The 21,484-nt window shown below is 41.6% G+C and overlaps 1 protein-coding gene across 1 annotated transcript in view; it reads left to right on the forward strand.

The window, feature by feature from the left end:
- The first annotated feature begins 20,531 nt into the window (after nucleotides 1-20,531).
- Nucleotides 20,532-21,484, forward strand: part of ZPLD1 (zona pellucida like domain containing 1) — a 97,237-nt gene continuing 96,284 nt past the window's right edge. The window contains exon 1 of the mRNA XM_032447913.1: nucleotides 20,532-20,816. The gene's annotated coding sequence lies outside the window, so the exon portion shown is untranslated. The remainder of the gene's footprint in view (nucleotides 20,817-21,484) is intronic.

Here is a 21,484-nt window from a genome sequence, read left to right on the forward strand (position 1 = left end):
AGGGAGATCCCTGATCTTCTGAGATATGGGAACTTTTGCCCCATAGTCATTCTTACCCAACCCAGATGATTACCAAAATTGATCCTGAGATGCTGGATGGAAAAGCAACCTCATTAAAATTTTCCAAACCAACCTTGTATTTATCTTTGCAATGTGGGAGTGTGGGAAGGAACACTTGTCTTCTTATCTAATAGATTTAGCTTATAGACTGTATGGTCAGGCCTGCAGGCTTACTTCAGCACTTAACCCCAAATGATTTCAATAAAAATGGCATGATTAAGCATCATTGAATGCCAGGGCCTGATCTTTTTGCTAAAAGGATGCAGAAAACTTTTGGCAGTGCCAGAAACTAACTATCCTCCCTGGTGAAAGATTCCAGGCAAGGTGTGGCTGCAGTACTTGATAGCACCTGCAATAGACTCTGAAATAGAAGGCATGGCTAGGGAGGGAATTTGAGATATGAGGACAGGTCAAACCAATGGGAAGTCATTTCAGTTTTAAAAAAATGATGCTGAAATGTTGAGAAGAGTAAAAGCTTTTATAAGTTAAAATATTTTACAGGTTAAAATAGTTGGAGTGCAAAATTGGCAAAAGATTAAATTTGGAATAAAAAATACTTATTTGTTCTGTTGGGAGAACCATGGAAATGGAATGTTCAGATGCTGGAGCTGCCACTAGCTGACCAACAGATGTTCTGCTTAAGAACACCACTGGGGATTGTCACAGCTCCCCAGTGCATGATGCATAACACTGGTAGCACACTGGGTTCTTGTGAATCCAGTCTAATGCTTGAGCTATGGGAAACTATTTGATTTCCTTGGCAAGATGAAGTATTACGCAGTGAAACCTAGTATCCTGCTGATAGGGAAAGAAGCGTTTCAGCCAAATTCATATTTTCTTCTGTTGATCTTCTTCTTCTTTTTTTTTTTTTTTTTCTTTTCTTCCCAGAAAATGCATGATGAAAGTTTAATTTGCAGGTTAAATGTTCAAGTTATACATATTTAGGAGGCAAAATGCTCTTAGAACAAGGTACTTGTGAGTTTGATGGATTTCCCTTATGTTATTTATAACATTTGATTGTCATGATATGATGTTGTTTTTAAGATGCTCTGTTGCTCAGCCAGGAGGCTGAATCTTAAGAGATCAATTAGCCTCATCAGCCCCTGCTCAGGAAGTAATCTTCTCTGCATCCTGTCAGTGTAAGTGTTGCTAATGTGGAGTGTAATTGAATGCAGTGTATAGATCATTAATGGAAAGAAACGCTATTTTCTCAATTAAACTTACTTTTATGTTTGCATCTTCTCAGGTGATTCACTAAACTGACTGGTATTGTGCTTACTTTTATGGCATGAAAAATGTAGAATAAGAATAAATATAGAGTACATGAAATTAAAATTACACTTTTTAAAAATAGATCAAAGTCAGAATTTGAACTATTTGATGTTGAGACAGGCTTATAAATGTTATCCAGAGAGAATAAAAGCAGCAGATTATTCTTTTTTCTTTTACTCTTTTCCTTGCTGTGGCTAGAATATTGCAAGTGTGGACTTACTTTTAAGATGACCAGACCCCCATCAAAACAAGCATTTTAGAGGATTTCTGCTTCTCAGGGTCTGTATTATGCTACGCAATATTAAAGCTGTTTATATATGTGCAGAAGGGCACGTGGTGTTATGCCTGAATTTTCATCTGAACTGTAGAGTCACATTGAGGACCTGATCCTCAGAAAGTGTTGTTAGTGTTTCAACGTGGCCCATGTCCTTCTAGTTCCTAATACTTTATGTTCGGCACTTGAAATTCTGGTTTTAGATATTTGTTTTCCCCTGTGGTTCTTGTTCTCATAGCTTCTTAATCATTCTCCTCTGCTTTGGCTTCCTGAAAGGAGCACATCTGTTCTCTTGCACTGGTTTCAGTCTGTACTGAAACCACAAAACTCAGATTAGACTCTTCAAAAGCTTTACCAGGCTTCAGGAACTCCTGAAGCAAATCTGGGCCCGTTTTCATGCAAATCCAAATACCTTTTATGGTTTCGTTTCAACTTGACATTTTGATTTTGAGATTTTGAGTTGCTCAGACCCTAGGGCTTTGTGTGAAACCCAAAGGGCGTGAACTTACATGAACTAAAATGGAAAAACATTCAGATGAGCCCACTGAAGACTGAAACTATGTTCCCACAACTGTGCTTAATAAACCGCTCTGTTTTTTTCTTAATTGGAGAAGTGACAGCTTCTGTTCCACAGCTTGAAGCGCACAGCAACGCATAGTTTTCTTTTTATGTACACTGGATATTAATTAGGCATCTGTAAATCATGGACAATTCATATTCTTCCAACTGGGAAGCTGGTAAAAGCAGCACCTTTTCCAACTCAGTGTGACCTGAGCAGCCAAAAACAATGCTTTCCCTTCTTCAGGTGTGCTGGTGCAGGGGTTACAGAGTGCTTCTCATCATGGTGGGTCACCCACTCCACCGCTTCCAGGAAAGCTGCAGCTCCTCCTTCACCTCGGCACAGCCAAAGGCAGCGCTGACTAGCGCAGCCCCAGCTGTGATGGGGAAGTCCTGGCTCTGCTCTAGATAAACCCTTACAGCATAATTTCTGTTTCTACTGGCACTGGCCTGGTGGTCCCTGCTGACACTCCACTGAGTCCCTGGAGTGGCCATGTCACCATCTTCAGCCCCAGCAGCTCTGGGGATGTGTTCTGCTGGCAGCAAGTGGTTGCACTTGGGCATTTTTAGCTTGGTGCCATCTCTGCTTGCTCTTCTGCCTTCACTGCCTTGCCAAGGGCCAGGAGGCTATTGGGATTGCCCCCTGCAGACAGAATGGGAGTGGAAGGAGAGGGTAGGAGAAGATACTATCTGACTCGGGTACAAGACAGGGAACAGTGAGTGATCCAAAGAAATTTTAACAAACTGCTGGGACTTGGTTATCATGGTAATAGATAGTTGTGTCCAAACTCAAGCTTGTCTATTCCCAAAAGTGTGCCTACACATAAAAATTGCAAGGTCCTAGCATGACAAAATATTTTAGAAGTCATGAATGCTCTTAGGGAGTTATTCCTGATACCGTCTCTGCAAGACTGCATAACTGCTACTTTTTCCCACCCTCTTTTAACTTAGCTTGTGATCCTCATCCATCCATGAAGACCTGAAGTCTGTCTGTCTAAGGAAACACCCTCAGAAGAGAGTTGGCAGCTCTTGGCATCCCAGTATTCTGTTCAGTCTTTTCATCGGACCCGCTGTGCAGCACTGGAAAGTCCATTCTGAGTTTTGCAGTGTATGGCACTCATTCCCCACCTACGCCCAATGGCAGTGGTGATTGCTTACAGATTGAAAAAAAAGTGGTGATATTGTGATGAACATTTCTTTCTTTGTGATGAACCTTTCTTTCATTTTCTCAGTTCTTCAGAGTGCTTTCTTCGCTGAACTGGGCAAAGCCATGTGCTCTCTGCAGAAGAGGCAGGAGTAGAGAGCGAGCCTCAGTGGCTGTCCTTGTTGCAGGGCTTGACTTCCTTTCTGCTCTTGAGATTTCAAACATAAGAGACCACGGTAGTCTCCATTCAGTGAAACATCTGGCAGTGGTGGGCTCTTAAATATACATATGTGTATATTTAAGCCTTATTGGCACAGCATTTCTAAAGGCCCAGAAGAGAACTCCCACAGGCTGTGACACATCCAGATACAGATGGCAGCTTATGGTGTTTTGGCATCATATTCATCTTGAGAGGCTACTGACTAAGGAGAGTGGTAAGACTACTGTGGAGCCATCGCTGTGAAGGGTCATGTTCAGCCCCTAATTTTCTCCATTTTAAGAAAGCATGCAGGTGGAAGTAAAGATCTGCCAGTTCAAAGGTTGACTTTTATTATGTATGTTTGTGACTATAGGTGAAGTAAGCCAATCCACGCCTAGGAAAATTAAGCCTTTTGAAATGAAGCTTTCAAAACCATCAGTTAAAACTTTTTATGTTAATTAAAAGATTAATATAATTGATTTAAAGAGCATGCACACTGTGGCATCCTATTAGGAATGTGCTATCTGCAGTTTACATTTGGTATACTCACTGCAAATACCATATGTGCAGTGAAGCAAAAAGGGTGAGGTTAACCATGAGTGGAGAGAAGCAAGTTGTCCTTGTTTAGTTATCTTGTGGTAAAAACCAAAACAACTTTATCTTCTTTAGGATTTTACTACGAGCTTGCTAATGCTCAGTACATAACTTGTTTCTGTGTTGTCTTTCACTCCTCCCCCACCAACTTCTGCATGAGAGGCTTCATTTCAGAGTTATCCTTATTTCCACAATCACAGTTTCTGCACACTTAATTGTTGCTGAGACATTTTGCTCGTATGGCTGATCAGGGACTCTGCAACTAAATGACTTTCTCAAAGAAACATAAGAAACAAGCTGGAAATCGAATGTGGGCATTCCCATTGAAGTGGCTTGCTTAGAAGTTTTTTGTTTGTTTGTTTTTTGTTGTTTGTTTGTTTCTTGCTTCCTGTTTAATCACTCTGAGTCTCTTTTTACATTGGCAAAAATGGTCAGTTAATCCACCAGACCTGTCTTTAGGCTGTCATCCCCCTAACACCAAAATTTACAGAGTTCTTCACCAAATCAACACAGTCTTTTGTAGATGAAGTTTAAAAGAAATCAGTCTTCCAAGGTGTGCACTAGTGACATCTGTCTCTCCAGTAACACAATTCCAAACAGAACTGATTGTAGCCTGCCTTTCCTTCTAAAAGATTTACAAACCCTTCATAGAGGATGGGGACTGGTAGGTCTGTCTTGCTTTTACTTTCTGCCAGCCATATGTAAAAGAAAGGACTTCCTTGAGAAAATTTGCTGGTCTTTCATTCCTATTTCTATGTTGACCTCTTGTACTGAAAATTGTATGAGAAAGCATACTAAGAACTTATTGAATGATCAGTGACTATTGCTCAAAGCTTCCTACAGGGAAGAAGGCCATAAAACTTGATCACTCTTCCTTTTACAAATATCATTATTTTAATCAAAGCTGCAGTGCTTCAGAAGCTTAGTGAAGAATTAAAGCCCTTCTGAACAGCTGTGATGTAACAATGGTGAGGAGCAGAAACTAGGAAGATTCCAGGTGTATGCAATTGTCATTAACAACATCACTACCATTATCATTGTTAGAGCTCAGAGAGTTAAAACACTCCAATAGGAATTTCATGCAGGATTTTTGTATTTCTTACTCTAAAATCATTTTGCAGAAGTTGGATTTGTACATATAGCCATAAGAATAGATTGTTTTGTTCTTCTTTTTCTTTTACCAAACTGACAGTGTTTCCCTACAGGTTCTGCAGATATGATGTGCTGAGATTTTGCTTGTGGAAAACTTCCAAATGGCAGCTTTGGGTGAGTGAGCCTTAATGTTTTCTTTAGATGGCTGATCTCTATGAGATTAACAATTTCTTAAACCACTAGTAATGTTTCCTGGCTTCTCTTCCCAGACGAATCTCATGGATGCTTTTCACTATGGTGTTTAAAAAGAAAACGATTAGAAAACTTGTTTCAAGAGGTGTGCATTTAAAACACCATCTGATCATTTTTCATTTGCAAGAATAGCTGTTAAAAAAAAAAAAAAAGTGGAAAACAGTGCAACTTTGCTCAGCTTAAAGTGTTTTGATTTTTTTATGAAGCCTTTAATTATCATCTGGCTAGGGCTCAGAATATGCTTGATAATGACAGATGCTTTGTGTAATGAGAAGGCTGTTAGACCTCAGAATGACAGGTCAGGGTTGATTCTGTTGTCAAGTCATCCACATCACTCCCACGACAAAGGCCTCAGGGAAACACCACATAGGGCTGTTTCAAGAGGCCAAACATACAGTGAGCTGCTGGATGTGGTTCCAGTGTTTCTTTCTGCCAGTTTAGAAGCAGAGTTGATTATGTACGGAAAACAAAATCCAAGCACTCATCTTAAAAATAGAATATGCTGTTTGTACACTTGGTTCATTGTAACATAGTTCTGAGAGGCAAGGCCTCGTCTTTTGAAGACTTCAGTGATCTCAAAACTGTGGTACAGCTTCAAGTGATGTTTCATCCACAGGAAAGACCAAGCAAATTTACTTTTCAACAGCTCTAACTTTTAGCTGGGAGCAGTCTCAGATCTGTAGACATCTGTGGGCCAGGATTCTCTTGATTCTCAAAGAGTCAGTTGGGAAGTCAGATCCAGAGGTTGGAAAGAACAGGGAATGTTTATATCTGAAATAAACACTCATTTGCGCACAGTGGTACAGCTTCTGTTTAATGTTTTGTTATGATTTTGTTATTTGTGGTTGCAACAAGAGACCAGAGTTGTTTGTTTGTCATGAATAATGTGCACATCCTGTGACTGTTTATTGTAGCTGGCCTATGCATGTTCTCCGAGCAAATCAGAAGCAGCTGGAAAATAATAAACCACCAAAACAGCTGTTAGGGTAAGAGGTGGAAATCTAAAGCCTTCAGAAATGGAAAATAAAAAAACTTCAGATAGCAATGGAAAGCGTGCATCAGCTGAAACAGGAAAGAACATTCGGATTTACATCAGGTTGACAAAAAACTACCTACTAAGTCTTGCTTCTCGCCTTGAGGAGATTGTACTCAGGTTGGGATCATTGGTTGTCACTCACTGATGAGTGAGCAAAGAAGTGGAGCTTCATTACCTTTATGTGGTAGATAACCAGGTCTCTCTACCTTCTTGCGTAGACCTGGTCTGTTGTTTCAGTGCAAATGCTATAAAAGGTTTTAAAACCCATATGGATATTGCAGACTTATCACAGACAGTAATTTTCTGAGAAACACTTTAATTTTAATATTCAGTAGTGGGTGCATTTTCTTTCACCTGACTAATATGAGCAATTCTGTCTCAGATTTCCAGACACTATTTTTATAGGGTGTGGGTGGGAGAAGAGAGAATTCTGTTCTTGCATTCTGAGACTGACTGTTGTGTGCTGCAGCTGCCAAGCATGATGTGTGGTGGTTTCAGTCTGAGGTAGGCTCCCACCCTTAGCTGCATTCCCTCTGTGATCCACTTACCTTTCAACAACTGCAAAGCCTGGTGTGCTGCTCTTGGCACCTCTTGGGATGGGGTCTTAACCAGTGACTAGGGATTTTTGCAAAATCAGCTTGATGCAGCCTGCACGGTGTATGGCAGTCACTCAGCCTCCTTCAAAACCTTTTTCAGGGTAACCTTTTTCTGTACAAGACTCTTTTTCCAGGTGTACCTGCCCAGGCCTGTCCTTCTCTAGACTGACTCTACATCTGACAGGCCTAAAAAGCAGCAAACTGGAAATTACTGTTTTAATAAGTGCCTCTCTGTAGTTTTTTGTTACAGCTTTTCTCCTTTTCCCCACCCCTTGCTGCTTCTTCTCACTACAATGATTGAGCATCACATGATGTTCACACTGTTCGGTGTATTCATTCTCACATGTGTCTTTGCATCCCCCTTGCTGAGTTCTTGGTCAGCTGGAGCAAGAAATGGTATTTTCTGGTTGTGGGGCAAACCTATCTTTTATTGCTGAGGGGCTATGAGAAGCCATGGCAGCGTGCCCTCAGCAGCTGCTGCTGCCAACCCAATCTACCTGCTGCACAGGCACATGTATACAGTGTGTGTGCAACCAGGCTGTGATACACTTTTCTGTAACCCACTTCAGGGGTGAGCACTACTGAAAGTGAAGAATGGACAAAGCTTGGTTTCCTACAGCACTGTGCCTTGTGGTTTACTTTGCTGGTGCCAAAGACAGAGCAGATGACAACTGACGTGGTTTCTGTGCTTGAGAGACATCACGAAAGCCTGTGTGAACCTCTGTGTCATTTCCCTTGGTGGTGGCTGCCTCTCTCCCTCCTGCTGCCAGCTGTTGCCTTGAGAAACTTCTAGGAAATAGCTGCCTTTGAAATTTCTGTGTTGGTGAAACATGGCTCAGTTTGGGGATGGGGCACTGGGAGGATGGATGGGAATGAATAGATGAAGCAGCTCAGAAGCCTCTTTTCCTTAGGGGGAAAAAAAGGGTTAAATGCTATAGATCATTATATATTTTTTCTCTGCGTAGGCTCTCTCCATTTATAACAGCACCCAATTCTGTCTCTGTCAGCACATGTGGCATTTTTAAGCTGCTAATCTCAATAAGGATAGTGTCTTGGGGAGCACTTTCAGAGAGAAGGCTGCCACCAACTGATATGCAGGGAGGAGAGATGTGTCAGACTCACAAATTAGCACAGAAACTCCTCATGTCAGCATCCTACAGCAAGGCCACCCAAGTGCCAGGTGGATGGACAGGGACAGAACATCCTTAATTCTAGGCTTGTGTGAAACTGCAATTGCTTCATAGGATGCTCAGAAGCTCCTATTCAGGCAGGCATGAAGAGAAGTAGTTGCCCCTAGCAGGTCATACTTTGCTTGCTTGTGTGTTTAGCCAGTTTTCTTTCAGGCAAATGCCTGTATTTGTGTTTGGCAGCAAGCTTCTATTTCCCTAGTCACTGAGTTCTCTTATTTGTTGATTACTATTCATATTTTTCCTTTTGGAGTGTTTCCGTCATAGATTACAAAAGCAGATATAATGCCAGGATGCAAAACAACTTTAACAAATTATAAACAGCTGAACAAAACTATCTGCAATCAGCTTGGGCTAAAAGCTGTTTTGATACCTACCTGGTCAAAGAAGCTGAAAGCCACACGCATTCTTGGCATTCAAGGCTTCTCAGTAATGAACTATGGACTGCAAATAGTTGCAAACTTATTTCATTTCGCTCTTCTCAATAGCTTATTTCAGAAGTCCCTATGGCCCTGCTTTATAGAACATCTACAGACTGAACCTGATGAGCACTTTTTGAGAATCCAAATGTAAGTGGCTTAGGAGCTGATGATATATAATTTTGTACAAGATCCATGCTGGTGTATTTCCTGTGGTTTGCTCTCTTATCTGGGAAGCCTATGACTCATGTAACTGTTTTTCCCACCATAACTGCTTTTACACCAGCAGTAGTTTAACTGTACCAGTACACTTACAGTACCAGCAAAGTATCCTATATGGCTCTCAGCAGAGGCCATCTCCCTTTTAGACAGGAGCCAGATGTTCCTTTGGGTGAGGCCGGGACATTTGGGTGAAGCTAGGAGATATAGTTCAGTATTTTTTCTGTAGGTGTGGTAAAGGGGGGACGGTTGGACTAGATGATCTTGTAGGTCCTTTCCAACCTTATGATTCTATGACATTAGAATCACCTCAACCTGCAGCTTTCAAACTGGTTGTCTGCACTGTAGGATCCCACAGCACTGTGTTTGAATTGGAGACAGGAAAATATATGAGCAAAGTACTTTCATCTGGGAAATAGGCCTTACTATCTTGATTTCTTGTTTCAAGAGAAACCAACTTAATTTCTTGTTTCAAGGGAAATACACAAAGGGCTATTCTCATTTCTCTGTCTTAGGAGACAGAAGTTCAGAGAAGAACAAAGTGGTACTTTCTGATAGGGAAAAAAAAACAAAAACAACCACGTATTCTGTGGCTCATCTTTTTCTATCCTCGTGAGTATTTGTGTTGAAGTGAACTGTTCACATGCTTACATTCTAAACTCTTGCTAGATTACTACACTGCACACAGCATGATATTGAAGAAGTTTGCTTTGTATGTCCCATGAAGACTTATTTGCCACTGTGTTATACCTACTAAATTGCCATAAGCACTGAAAAGCAGCAGCTTTTGATTGTGAACCTTCTTTATCACTTTTCCTTTTGTGAGGTAGTTGTCTAGGGTGCTAGAGTGTACACAAAGGCCATTTCAGACAGCTTTCACTGCTGTAAATAATGGAAGTAGGATTTGTGTGAGATTGGGAAAAAAGGTAAGCTGGAAAACAATGGGTAGCTTGCTCTAAATGAAGTTGTTTTTCTTGTAATCTGGAAAAAAAAATAGTAAAAGGTTGAGGCAGTTGGGATCTCTAGCACTGCCTATCAGATATGACTCCTTTGATATACATGCAGCACTGCTAATCTAGCTGAGGATCAGATACAGGGGTCTTTCTTCAATACAACAATAATCCCTTTATTTGATGCTGATGATTCCTGTGTTTTGGCCTAATCTAAGCTCCTGTCAGATATTTAATTCTAGGAATATCTTCACATTGTGGTTCTTTTCCTGTAACCTGTTCCCTTTTAACGGGGGATAATGGTGTAGATTAAATACTTTTGTGCTTATTATAATCATCTGTGTGCACCATTAAGCACGCATAGTGGTTGATTTGGTTTTTTAGCTTTGCGTAATTCATGTCTAATTTCTTTTCCTCATACGAAAGCTGAAGTGGATATTAGCTGGAGCACAGCAAAGAAAAAACCACTTGGATATTACCTAGGGAAATGAATGACGTTGCAAAACTCCTTGTAGTTATGACTGGAACAAAATATTTTTGGTTTTCCCATTTTTGTTCCCTTTCAGAAAAATAAAAAAAAACCAACAGCATCTTTCATTCGCATTGCCATGAGCTGCATCAAGCAGAAAGCCACAAATGTTAACCATGGGTTTGGGTTTTATTAATGTTTTTATTTTTTATTTTTTATGTTTTATTTTTTTATTTTTCACAGAGTGGAATAACAGCTGGTTTAGGGGAAAGCTGCTGGAAAAGACTCTGACCATCTTTTTCATTTCCCTGTGTAGAATTCAGACCAGAGCTAAAAAGCACTGTTTGTTCCCAAGCTAATAAAAATCTCCAGGGAGCCACTGATCTTTAATATATCCTGGTGGAAGCAGATGCAGTTAAATAGCACAAAATATGAAACCCCAAAAGGATGAACAGGAGGAACTTTTACTGGCACTGGTGGACAAAGGTAGAAAGAAGCTTCAGTTTGTTGACAAGTACAAGGATGCCACAAGGCACCACGATAACCCTGAGCTGGAAGGAAAGTTAGTGACAACCTGGCATACCAAGTGAAGGGTCTTCTATGTAAAGGCAGGGTGGTATTGTACACTTCTTCAGACGTTCTTTAATTAAATATTTTATGTAGCTTTGGTTACCTGTGCTCCAGAGGGATTAAGTAATTAAACTGCAACAGGTGCTACTCACCTGAGAATAATGGCATTTCTTCCTGTGAAAGATTCATGTAAAGACACTGGTTTTGGAAATAGAGAAATTAAAATTGGAAAGGAATATGATGGCTCTTTATAAAAGTGGTTTGGGGAATAGAAAAAGGGCAAACACTGTGGAAGCAGAAGAGCTATTTGATGTAAATGATTCTACTGGCACAAACCCAGTTGGCTAGAAATTGATCATGATGATGTTTTAGGCTTTAAATTAGTAAAACCATTCAAAGAATGAAGTTCTGGATCAGTCTCTCAAGCAATGAGAGGCTGGTTACAGATAGATTGTAGCAGGAGGTACGTTGAAGTAAAAATCCAGTACTGGACCGGTGTAGGGATGGAGCACTTTGTTTTTGTCTTTGGGTTAACTAATCCTGTGATGTAGAATGGAAAAATTTGTTACCAGCCAAGAGAGCAATTCTTCCTTCTTTCCATTGTCCCACTGGAATAAGACAAAGTCCACTTCCAAGACCTGTGTGGGAACTTGTCATGGTAGCCCTCTTCTACCATAAGTAGAGAGAAAGAGGTATTTTCAGGGAGTGCCTTGTTTGACCTAATTTACACATTTCCTTCAGGATGAGGTAAAAAGTGCTCCAGAATTGTGTAGACCTCTTCGTTACCCACATTAGGAGCTGAGTCAGGTACTTAGAAAACTGAAGAATCCTTTCATCACGGGGAGTGTATGGCAAGGGGGAAATGGCTGTTGTTCTTTATTTTATTCTTTTTTATTTTTTATTTATCCAGAATAGATGCTCTGATGACTTTTCCCAGGGAAACAGGCATTTAAGATATGAGGAATTAAGTTCTTCAAATTATCAGTTTCCTTGACTATCAAAAACTGCCATCAGCTCTGAACTCATCAGTCTCTGACTTTGATGGCCATCAGGGAAGGCTTTACTATCAACCTTTATGGAAGGAGAGCTGAGATAACATAAAAGCAGTTTAGTGTGAGTGAGTCTACATGTGGCTAGCATTGTAAAACAAGAAAACAAGACTTGCATCTTTCCTAAGATACGCTGATTTACATTCTGATAAGCTGCACAGTTAATTCAGGGACCTTTTACAGCACTTTCCTTATTTGATTAAGATGACCTTACACATGTGAATATTTGTATGTGTACGTGACCTGCATGTGTAAGCATTTACCATGAGACAGCAAGAGGAAATGTATTTTGTTTGCCATTTAAAAAGGATTTGTTTATTTTTTTTTCTCACAGAAATGAGAATGCTTTGCAAGCATTTTTCTTGTAAGGATGCATGCTGGAAATGTTTATACTTTGCTTCCAAAAAGAAGCTATGAAGAATGTAGTATCAATTATACAATATCCACATGACTGCATAATCACTAGAACTGCCTTAGACATTATTTTAAGTAAAAATCTTTAACTTCTGGTCCAATAACTGTTTCTGATATATCAGAGATGCATGAACATGTTTTGACATCACCAAAGCTGAAAGTAACTGCAGCGGAAACAAGGAGATAACTTATATCTCAACTATAGCAATGAGACAGAATTGTGAATTGAAGCGATCTGGAAGTCTCCCAAGGTTCTTTTATTACCTCTTTGCATTCATCTCCTATCTTTTCTGGAATAGGAGCAAGGTGTATCGTGAGAAAGCTGGCAGGAATTGGCCTCTGTCAGTGATTAGATTAGAAAGAAGTGAATTCATGAATTTGAGGTGCAAAATAACACATCGCTGCCTTCTTTTAGATTTGGAGTCAAGATGGCAAATATGAAGTAATCTCCTGAGTGACACCATGGCTCATGTAGGCTAGTGCTGGAGATACTGCTTCTGACAAGCTCTAAAGGCATTCTTACCTACCAGAAAGAGTTTCCTTATTTTAGTATTCTTGTTTTGTTTTCTGTAATACAGCCTGCCAAAGTAGGAAGGAAATACTTACTTTCATAAACAAACTACATCCGTGAGTGAAATCCATCCATAAACTGCTGAGGTGTCAATCACCTCCTCAGAAAAAATGACTTGTTTGGTGTGGCTGACTGACAGATCCATCCAGGGTGTCTGAATGTATTTGAGCTGGGTCATGATGGGGTCAGCCTGGGGAAAGGTGGGTGGAGAAGAACAAAAGCAAAGTTTCAGTCTTAGATAACTGATGTGTTAAATCAGAAGTTCAGGGGAACAATTAGGCTGCCATCGGCAGCCTGGGAGCTGTTATCACAATGAAGTTACTTTGTGTCCTTTCTGGAGCTTTACAGTCCAATCTAGTTGTTAAATTGCAGGGGAAACATTGCAGTGAAGGTTATAACAACACAGTGAAGATTTCAGTTTGACACCAACCTATCTCTGTCATTTTCCACAAGATCCTATAAGCTTTCAACTTATAATCATGTCAAACTGATTTTGCTGTGTTGATTGCTGTTGAAACAACGCAGCCATTGTGCAACAAACTGGGTGTGTGTGAACTGAAGCGCTCTGAGTTCCTGAAGCAGAGAGCAGAGGAAGGGCAGGTGTTTTGGTGTGCCTGTGAGAGGCCTGCGCCCACCATGCTGACAGCTTGCAAGGGTCGAGCCCTGACTGAAAGTGGTGGGCTGCCTGCCTCCATGGCTGCTCTCAGTAGAGGCTCCAGCCTGTCCCTGGGGTGAACCAAGTGATTGGGTTGCAACCTGCTGGCCCTGGATTTCAGTTAATTGCAGCTGCTATAAAAGGTGCAGCCTTCCTTTTTTTTTTGCTGTCAGCAGGTGAATCAAGCTTCTGTTTATAACTGTTTTCACACACTTCCCAAGGCTATGTTATGTTTGTGGAACATGCAGACTGGACAGTGGTGATAAGTTACTGTTATTTTTGCCTCTGGCTTTTCACGTTCCTTACTATCAAGACATTACACAGCATGCTCTTGAACTAAAGTGCTCAAAGGAATAAATTACCCTAGCTTCTCTCTGTTATCTCGTATGCCAGGTAAATTAATAGATATTGGCTTTGCAATCCAGCTCAGCCATAAGGGTTTACTTTAAAGAAAAAATCTAGAAGGTAACTACAGCTTGTATGGAGCACGTTGGTTGTAGGGGGCTAGAATCTGTCCCCATGGGCTGTAGTGTCTGCAGAACCAAGGGGATACAACTCACTTGGGACCACGCAGCATCTCTCCCAGTCTCTGTGCTTATACTTGCAGCCAGCCTGCAGAAAACTTTGCATGACATGCCCTGATGTAAGAGATACGAAAGTGTTGAGTCAGAGTTGTGTTCAGTCTCATAGACTGATGGTATCTATTGCCCCAGTGAGCCACTTACACGCTCTTCAGGTGCATTTCAGATTGATAAAAGGGAAAAGGGAGAATTCTGCTTTGTCAGAGGCGTACTCAATGGTAAACCTGCCTGCTGTGGTAAAGGTGGTGAGAGAAGACAGCGTGCTTGGTTAGTGCAAACCCACCTGGTGGCTGGCCACGTGCTCCCTGAAGCACTGCAAGTGCCTGAGCTGGGGTAATGGAACCAGGCTTTCCAATCATGTGTACCCTGCTTCCTCTGCATGGTCACATGTTGATGTGGGGGAGAGCTGTGGTGCTCACGCAACTGTGCAGGGCTGTGTCATTGGGCCTGCAAGTTTCAGTGTGTCTCTAATGGTTGGCTCCCATGCCTGCCAGAGCTCCTGCTCATCACAAATTTGGGGGGTAGATGGGGAAGCAGGTCCTTGGCCCAGAGTTTCTGGACATACTTGCAGCCATCTCTGTTGCTCTAATTGCTGTGGTTCAAAGCAGACACTGGGGCTACAAAGATGGTGAAGGTTCTGGAGGGGAAGGTGCATGAGGAGCAGCTGAAGTTCCATGGTGTGTTCAAGCCCACTGCAGAGGAGCTGAGGGGGGGGTCCGGGAGGGAGGCTGCAGCTCTTCATAGGGAGCAGAGGATCAGTGCTGAGCTCTGATCTGTGTGACAGCAATTCTATGATTCTGTGATCATCACTGAGTCCATATTTCCTACTAACTCGTAAAAATGACCTTGCTGTCCATTTTAGTGTAAAAGATGCTGTTTCAATACAATGTTTCTTTTGTTTGTTTTATATTCACTTTTGTAAAGCTGTAGTTTCCCTTTTGCAGTCATTGGGTGGATAGCATTTATGATTTATGATTTTGGCTAACGAAAACCTTTATTGCGCTCAGGTACCAATAACAAGGAGCTTACTCAGGGCGTGACTGGACATGTGACTGAAATAATCTAAGTTAGAATGTTATGTTATGTTATGTTATGTTATGTTATGTTATGTTATATGTTAGCGATAAATACAACAAACTAAAGACAACCTAAATATACTGAGAACTTCCAGGCCCTTTTCTATTTTGTTCTTTTGCTGCTGACTTGATGCAAGTTATTTCTGTGAGGAGAGTGAGAAGGCAGATCTGTGCCTGTACCCTCTTTAGTACTTTACCACTTTGATCCAGCAGGATGACTCTTGTTATTTGTGGTGAATGGGCTGAAGGGATGACTGGGGATTCTGCCTGCATGACTGCCTCTTGCAAACACACGTGCTCCAGCACCATGCATGATAACGCACATCTCTAGCAGCCTGCTCCTCTGTGCCGTGCTAGGTTTGTACTCATCTTGCACTTCTCTATCCCTTCAGGATTTTGTGCAACACAGTCCCTCTGCAGAGCATTTTGAAAGGATTTGGGTGCACGGATACCATCCTGTCTCTTTAAAAAATAAACAGGTATGCTGGCATGAAGAAGATGTTGGTGAGATACTCACAAACTGCACTTTGCCCTCTTGTAATGATATTTCCTTGTTTGTGCATATTTGGGTGACTGTGTGGTATCAGTGGCTGTGCCTCACAGCATGAGCAGCTCCTGTTCATATTGGTGGCATTCAATCAGGAAGCAGAAGTGGCAGCAGGCAATTTAGATAATCAGGTCGCAACGTGAATTGTTTGTATGCCATTCAAAAAATGTATGCGCAAACCAGAGGCCAAAATGTTTTGCACCTGGTTTATTGTTGGTTTCTGTTTGTGAGTAGTGATTACGGAGCAAAAAAAACTTCTTAGTCAGACCACATCAATAAAAACAACGTAATGTGCAAACTTTTCTATCTCAAATAACAGAAACATGGGCTACAGAGCATTTTATAATATCTTCTTCCGTAGTGAGTCTCAATCTGTGGTGTGGTGATCTGTGACAGTGCAGACAGCAGACATAAAAAGGTGATTTGTGAAAGGGCCAGAACATGCAGAAAATCTCAACAAGAAGCTCTGTGAAAAATACACACTGTCCTCACCTGAGCAGGCAGTTGATGAAGCAGGAGCTGGAGAATTAGAGAAAGAATGACCACTGAAACTGGACCTAGTTTTGTTTGGCTTTAAAAGAAAAGTAGTGGCGTATCAGTGTGCAAGATGTTCTACTGAGATTTGTATTTTTGCTTTTGCAAAGCTTAGGAAAGCTTTTGTGTTTGAAAAAGGTGGTAAGTGGTCAGTGTACTCCTCAAGCTTCAGTAAGAATTATAGAATTATAAAATGCCTTAGGTTGGAACCAAACATAAAGCCCACCCAGTTCCAGCTCCTGATGGATTGCCACCCACCAGCTAAGGCTGCCCAGGGTACCATCCAACCTGACCTTGAGCACCTCCGGGGATGGGATGCCCACAGCTTTTCTGGGCAGCCCGTGCAAAAAGTTGGTCTCCCTCCTGCTTACAGGCTCCCTTCAAGTACTGGATCGTAGATGATTTGACTCTACCAGGAGATAAACAATGGCTCCAAAATTGTCTAAGTGACAGGATGGTTTAAAACAAAGCAAAACAAATCAAACCAAATTGAAAAAAATCAATCATGATTTTAGCATAGATATCTTTGGAAATTTAAAGGAATGGGTTTGAATTCACTGGACTAAGATTTTTCTCAGTTTTGTTGGTTTGTCTGAGTGTAGCACTTCGTTTGTTTGTTTGCAGTGCTTCTCATTGCCACCAGCGATGGAAAGTGATGTATTCCCATTTACTTAATCCCCTTCATAGAAAACAATCCAGACCACAATGAAGTCATTTTGGTAACTTGATGCAAGTGTTTATAAATATGTTGCTGTTGGAATGCAGCAACCGTCTACTCTAACTGATTTAGAACATAATAAAATGTCAGAAACTATTTATTAACCCATAAACTGGAATCATGAATGTGATGTTTGGCTTAGAAAACTGTTCCTTTGAATTTACCGAAATGCTGTGAAGTTATGGCCAGTACTGCAATGACACTGCCCTTAACCATGAATTTCCCAACCTCTGAGCATGCGGATTTTGTCTGTGATGAGAAGGAAATGCACCATCTTGCATAGCAACTGCAAGTGCTGTTTATTCATTTTGGGCTGGAGGGTGGAATAAAGAGTCTGAGTCATAAAATCTCAAGCTATATTCCAGCTTCCTTCAAATCTGGGAGTGTTCAGAGTTTATTGTCTCTGTGGCAATGAGACCACTAACATGTTTTTTTCATTTACTTCTCAAAAAACTTTCACATATTGAAACCCAGCTTCTCACAGGGTCAGACTGACAACATATTTTTTTCAGAAGCACTAGCTTACTGGCATAATTCCTTTCCCTGGGTGTTGTTGCCTTTATTACTAAGACACGCTGACAACATAATTGTCTCACACATCTTTCTCTTAGCATGGGACTGCATGTGTGGGATTTGCCAGCTGGTAATTAAGTCTGATGCTCACTGCTGAAGTCTGTTTGTAGCTGGTGTTTGATAAAATGCAGCTGGTGCCTTCTTGGAACCAGAAAACTCTTGCAGGGGTTGGTTCCAGACCCTGTGAAGTTTCAGCTGAATCCCATCTCTGCTCTACATGTGGGAAAAGCATTGCTGGGGGCTAAGCACTGTGTACACTGGTGGTCCTCGGATGCACAAGGCACCCCTTTTTCCTACATCAGGCTGAGTATTGGAGCCAAGGAAGAGTTCAGCAGGTAGCACTGGCACTTCACAGCTGCCCACTGGGCTGAGCCCTGCTTCCTGGCTGTGCTTGGCAGAGGACATGATGGTCAGCATGTGACATTGGCCTGGAGGGGACTGAGCCAGCAGCTTGGAAACACCCTTTTATTTTACCCTGCAGTAGGAGCTGTCAGCGCTGTGGAGAAATGAAATGAAAACAAACTATGACCACCATGTCACCGGTGTTGAAAATAAACAGGGATGTGGGAGTGGCAATACTGCTGTATTTTTTTCTGCTGCGTCCTCCAGCCACAGCTGGGATTAAGGTATTAGCCCTGCTCCTGCTGAGCTGCTTCTTTACCCTGGGGCACTGGCAAAGCACTGCATAGAACATATGGACAGTGCTACAAGTACAGGATAATAGTAGCAGGCCCGCCAGTCTTGCTATGTACAGTGCTGTTGACCATGAATAGCTTAGGTTGGAAGGCATCTTATGGATCATAAAGTTCCAACCTCCCTGCCACGAAAGCAGAGTTACCAGTGCTAGATCAGACTGCCCAGGGTCCCATCCAACCTGACCCTGAATGCATCCAGAGATAGGGCATCCACAGCTTATCCGGGCAGCCAGTGCCTCACCACTGAGAAGAGCTCCCTTTGTTATGGCTTTTCACAAAAGACTGGGAAAACATCAGGAGAAAATTCTAATGGTGCCAAAGTAGTGTTGTATGTTGGTTGATTGATTCTCCTAGAAAGAATATGGTAAAAAAATAAACAGTTCGGACAACTAAACAACTGAGGGCCATATAGCAACTGTAACTGGGCAGCACTCTCCTTCTCCAGTTTGTGCCTGGGAATGCAGACAAGACCCAACAGGGAGTTTGACTGCAGCAGTGTTTGAGCTGAAGAAATTCACGCTGGAAGTGAAACTGAAGTGGCCTTGTTTTTTTGGAAACTTTTGTCTGCTTCCCATTCCCAGGCTTTCCCAAGGTTTCCAGATGTCACCATCTGGGCTGTACAAGGGGAGATGTGCCTGGGGCTGTGTGTTGGGACCAAGGGCTGTGCTGCCTCAGGCACAGAACAGGGCTACCAGCCAGTGAGCCTTTGGCTTCTGCACCATGAGTGACTGATGCTGCTGGGAGGGGAATGGCGGGGCAGGAAGAGGTCTGTCCTGCCAGCTGGCTTTAGAGAAGTGAGTGGACCTTATGTAAGAAGGAGTACTGAAAAATGCTGGAAAACTATAACTTGTTCCACAGCCAGTAGCTGAGTTTCATATTATCTGGGCAAGCACAAGCCCTTAGTAGCAACAAAACTGAGATTTGAGTGGATTTAGCAGTCCTGTGCCTCACTTATGCTTCTGTGCTTGTACTCATTACTATTCCTTTTCACAACTGAAAAGGACTCACAACTGACTCACAACTCCTAAACAACCAGTGCATTTTGGGCTTGGTTATTTTTTTTCTCACATCCTTCTACCCATGCCTAGGATTTCCCAGAATTAGTGTGGGAGCACAGCTGGCCTCTCAGTATTATAGTTCTTGGTGCGGTTTTCCTGCAAACACACTATTCTTATAAAGATTTCTGGGCTCATTTCTTGAAGCTTGTATACACTTTCTCACTTATGTCTGTGTTAGTTTTGGGCTTTGTCAGCAATGAGTGTGTAACTCAGCATGCTGCCATAATCCAGTAGTCCTAACACCAACACACGTGCAAATTTACAGTTTATCTTCTAAAACCTTAAAACTGATTTGAACATATGCATAATTGAGATTGACTTGAACATATGTGTTTTTACATGGTCAGGCTTCACTTGACTTCATTTTTGACTCTGAAGAGATAGAAATGCTTTGAAGCACTTCTAAGCACCAGGAGCTTAATTTCTTTTTAATGAGAGTCCAGATTTTCTTTCTCTGCATTATACTTGGCGGTGCTAACAAAAATAGTAAAAATCACAAGACCTTTGATACTTTCCAGAAGTGTACGAGAATCTGTGGGTAATTATTTATGTGCATTATTATCCAACTCAGCTTTCAGGTGTGGCTGGCTATTAATGCTTTCCAGTTAGTGGACATGAGCTTTAGTCACGAGTACCTTTGTTTTCTATATCTGATATGACACTCAGTGCCTGGAAGCCCTGTTTATTTCTTAAGAAAGATATAAAAACTACTTCGTCACAGATGACTGTTTCAGTATTTATCATCACAATGTTAATCCCTGTCAGCTCAATAAGTGTGCGTTTGGGAGAGCACGTGTCCATGGCTAATTGCTGCTCGCAGACTTCCCCAAGCCACACTGATAACTCCAACCATTAATTCAAAGCCGCAGTTATGGGAGAAGACAAGAGTAGTAGTTAATCATGGACTAGAAGGCTTGTGTTATTTGGGTTATAAATGTGTATTATCAAGAAACATGTTATCTACTTCCTTAGAGCTGGATTTTGCTTCTGTTGTAGTCAATGGACCTAGAATTGTTGATCCCAGAAAAACAGGATACAGCTTGAGGTGGCTGACTCACCTCCTGCTAAGATCCAAGGAGCAGCCTCTGATTTTAGAGAAAACAGCTTTATCTTGAAAGACAAGTGAGGCTAAGCATTTCTGGGGTCTCTTTCCTCTTACTGCACTCTTATGTCTATTTGCTAATAAGTCTCTAGGAAACTTTGCTGCTTCTTTAGAAGTGGGACAGTGGGTGCTAAGTGGGCCAGCTGTACTTCATCAAGAGAAGGAGGCAGCAGGGATGGGAAAATCAACTTTGAATGAGACTCATCTGGGCTCTGAAGCCCTTCCTATGTAAAGACCTGGAAAGGAGGTGCCTTATTTTCACTCTTTTGTCTCAAGGAGCAGAAGAGAGCCAGGAAGGCCTGATGTCTCCTTGGGTGTAAAGGCAGGAAGTGACATAAAACAACACCGAAAGGTATCAGGAGGTTTTTCCTAGTTTCTTTAAGCATTCTCCGGGAAACAAATGCGCCTTCTTTTGTGCTGTTCCTTTGTTTATTGATGCACGTGATAATTCAATGAGGTTATGTTTAATTTTTCCTGTGTCTTTGTAGATTGTTTGTGCTAACTTAACTACAATTTCTTTAATGTCCTTGTTTTCTCTAAGACATCCATGAAGTAGTAAGCAAATTTATATCAATGTAGCTTCTAGAAGAAATATTTGCTAATTAATTTGAGGTACATCTACTGTTTGCCTATTCCTGCTAAGCTGGCAGTAGCTATGAACAGAGATAACTGCTATTGCTAGGCAATTACGATTTTATTTCCTGACAAGAAGTCCTGTTTTGAGATGTGTTTGGAGTCTGGGATTTTTTTTTTTCCTTTGTGGAAAAGAGGATGCTTTTAAAAACAATTTAATGTGCGATGTGATCCTAAGGAATGGATAAGCTCAGAGATGTGGTGGATGCCTTGTTCCTGGAGACCTCCAAGGTCAGGCTAGATGGGACTCTGAGCAACATGATCTAGGTGTAGGTGTCCCTGTTTATTGCAGGGAGTTGGACCGGATGACCTTTAAAAACCCCTTGCTACTCAAATAATTCTGTTCCATGAAGGCAGTGCATCTCTATAGTTGTGGTTCCAGGCAGC

This window comes from Coturnix japonica, chromosome 1 (assembly GCF_001577835.2).
Source record: "Coturnix japonica isolate 7356 chromosome 1, Coturnix japonica 2.1, whole genome shotgun sequence".
Taxonomy (NCBI): domain Eukaryota; kingdom Metazoa; phylum Chordata; class Aves; order Galliformes; family Phasianidae; genus Coturnix; species Coturnix japonica.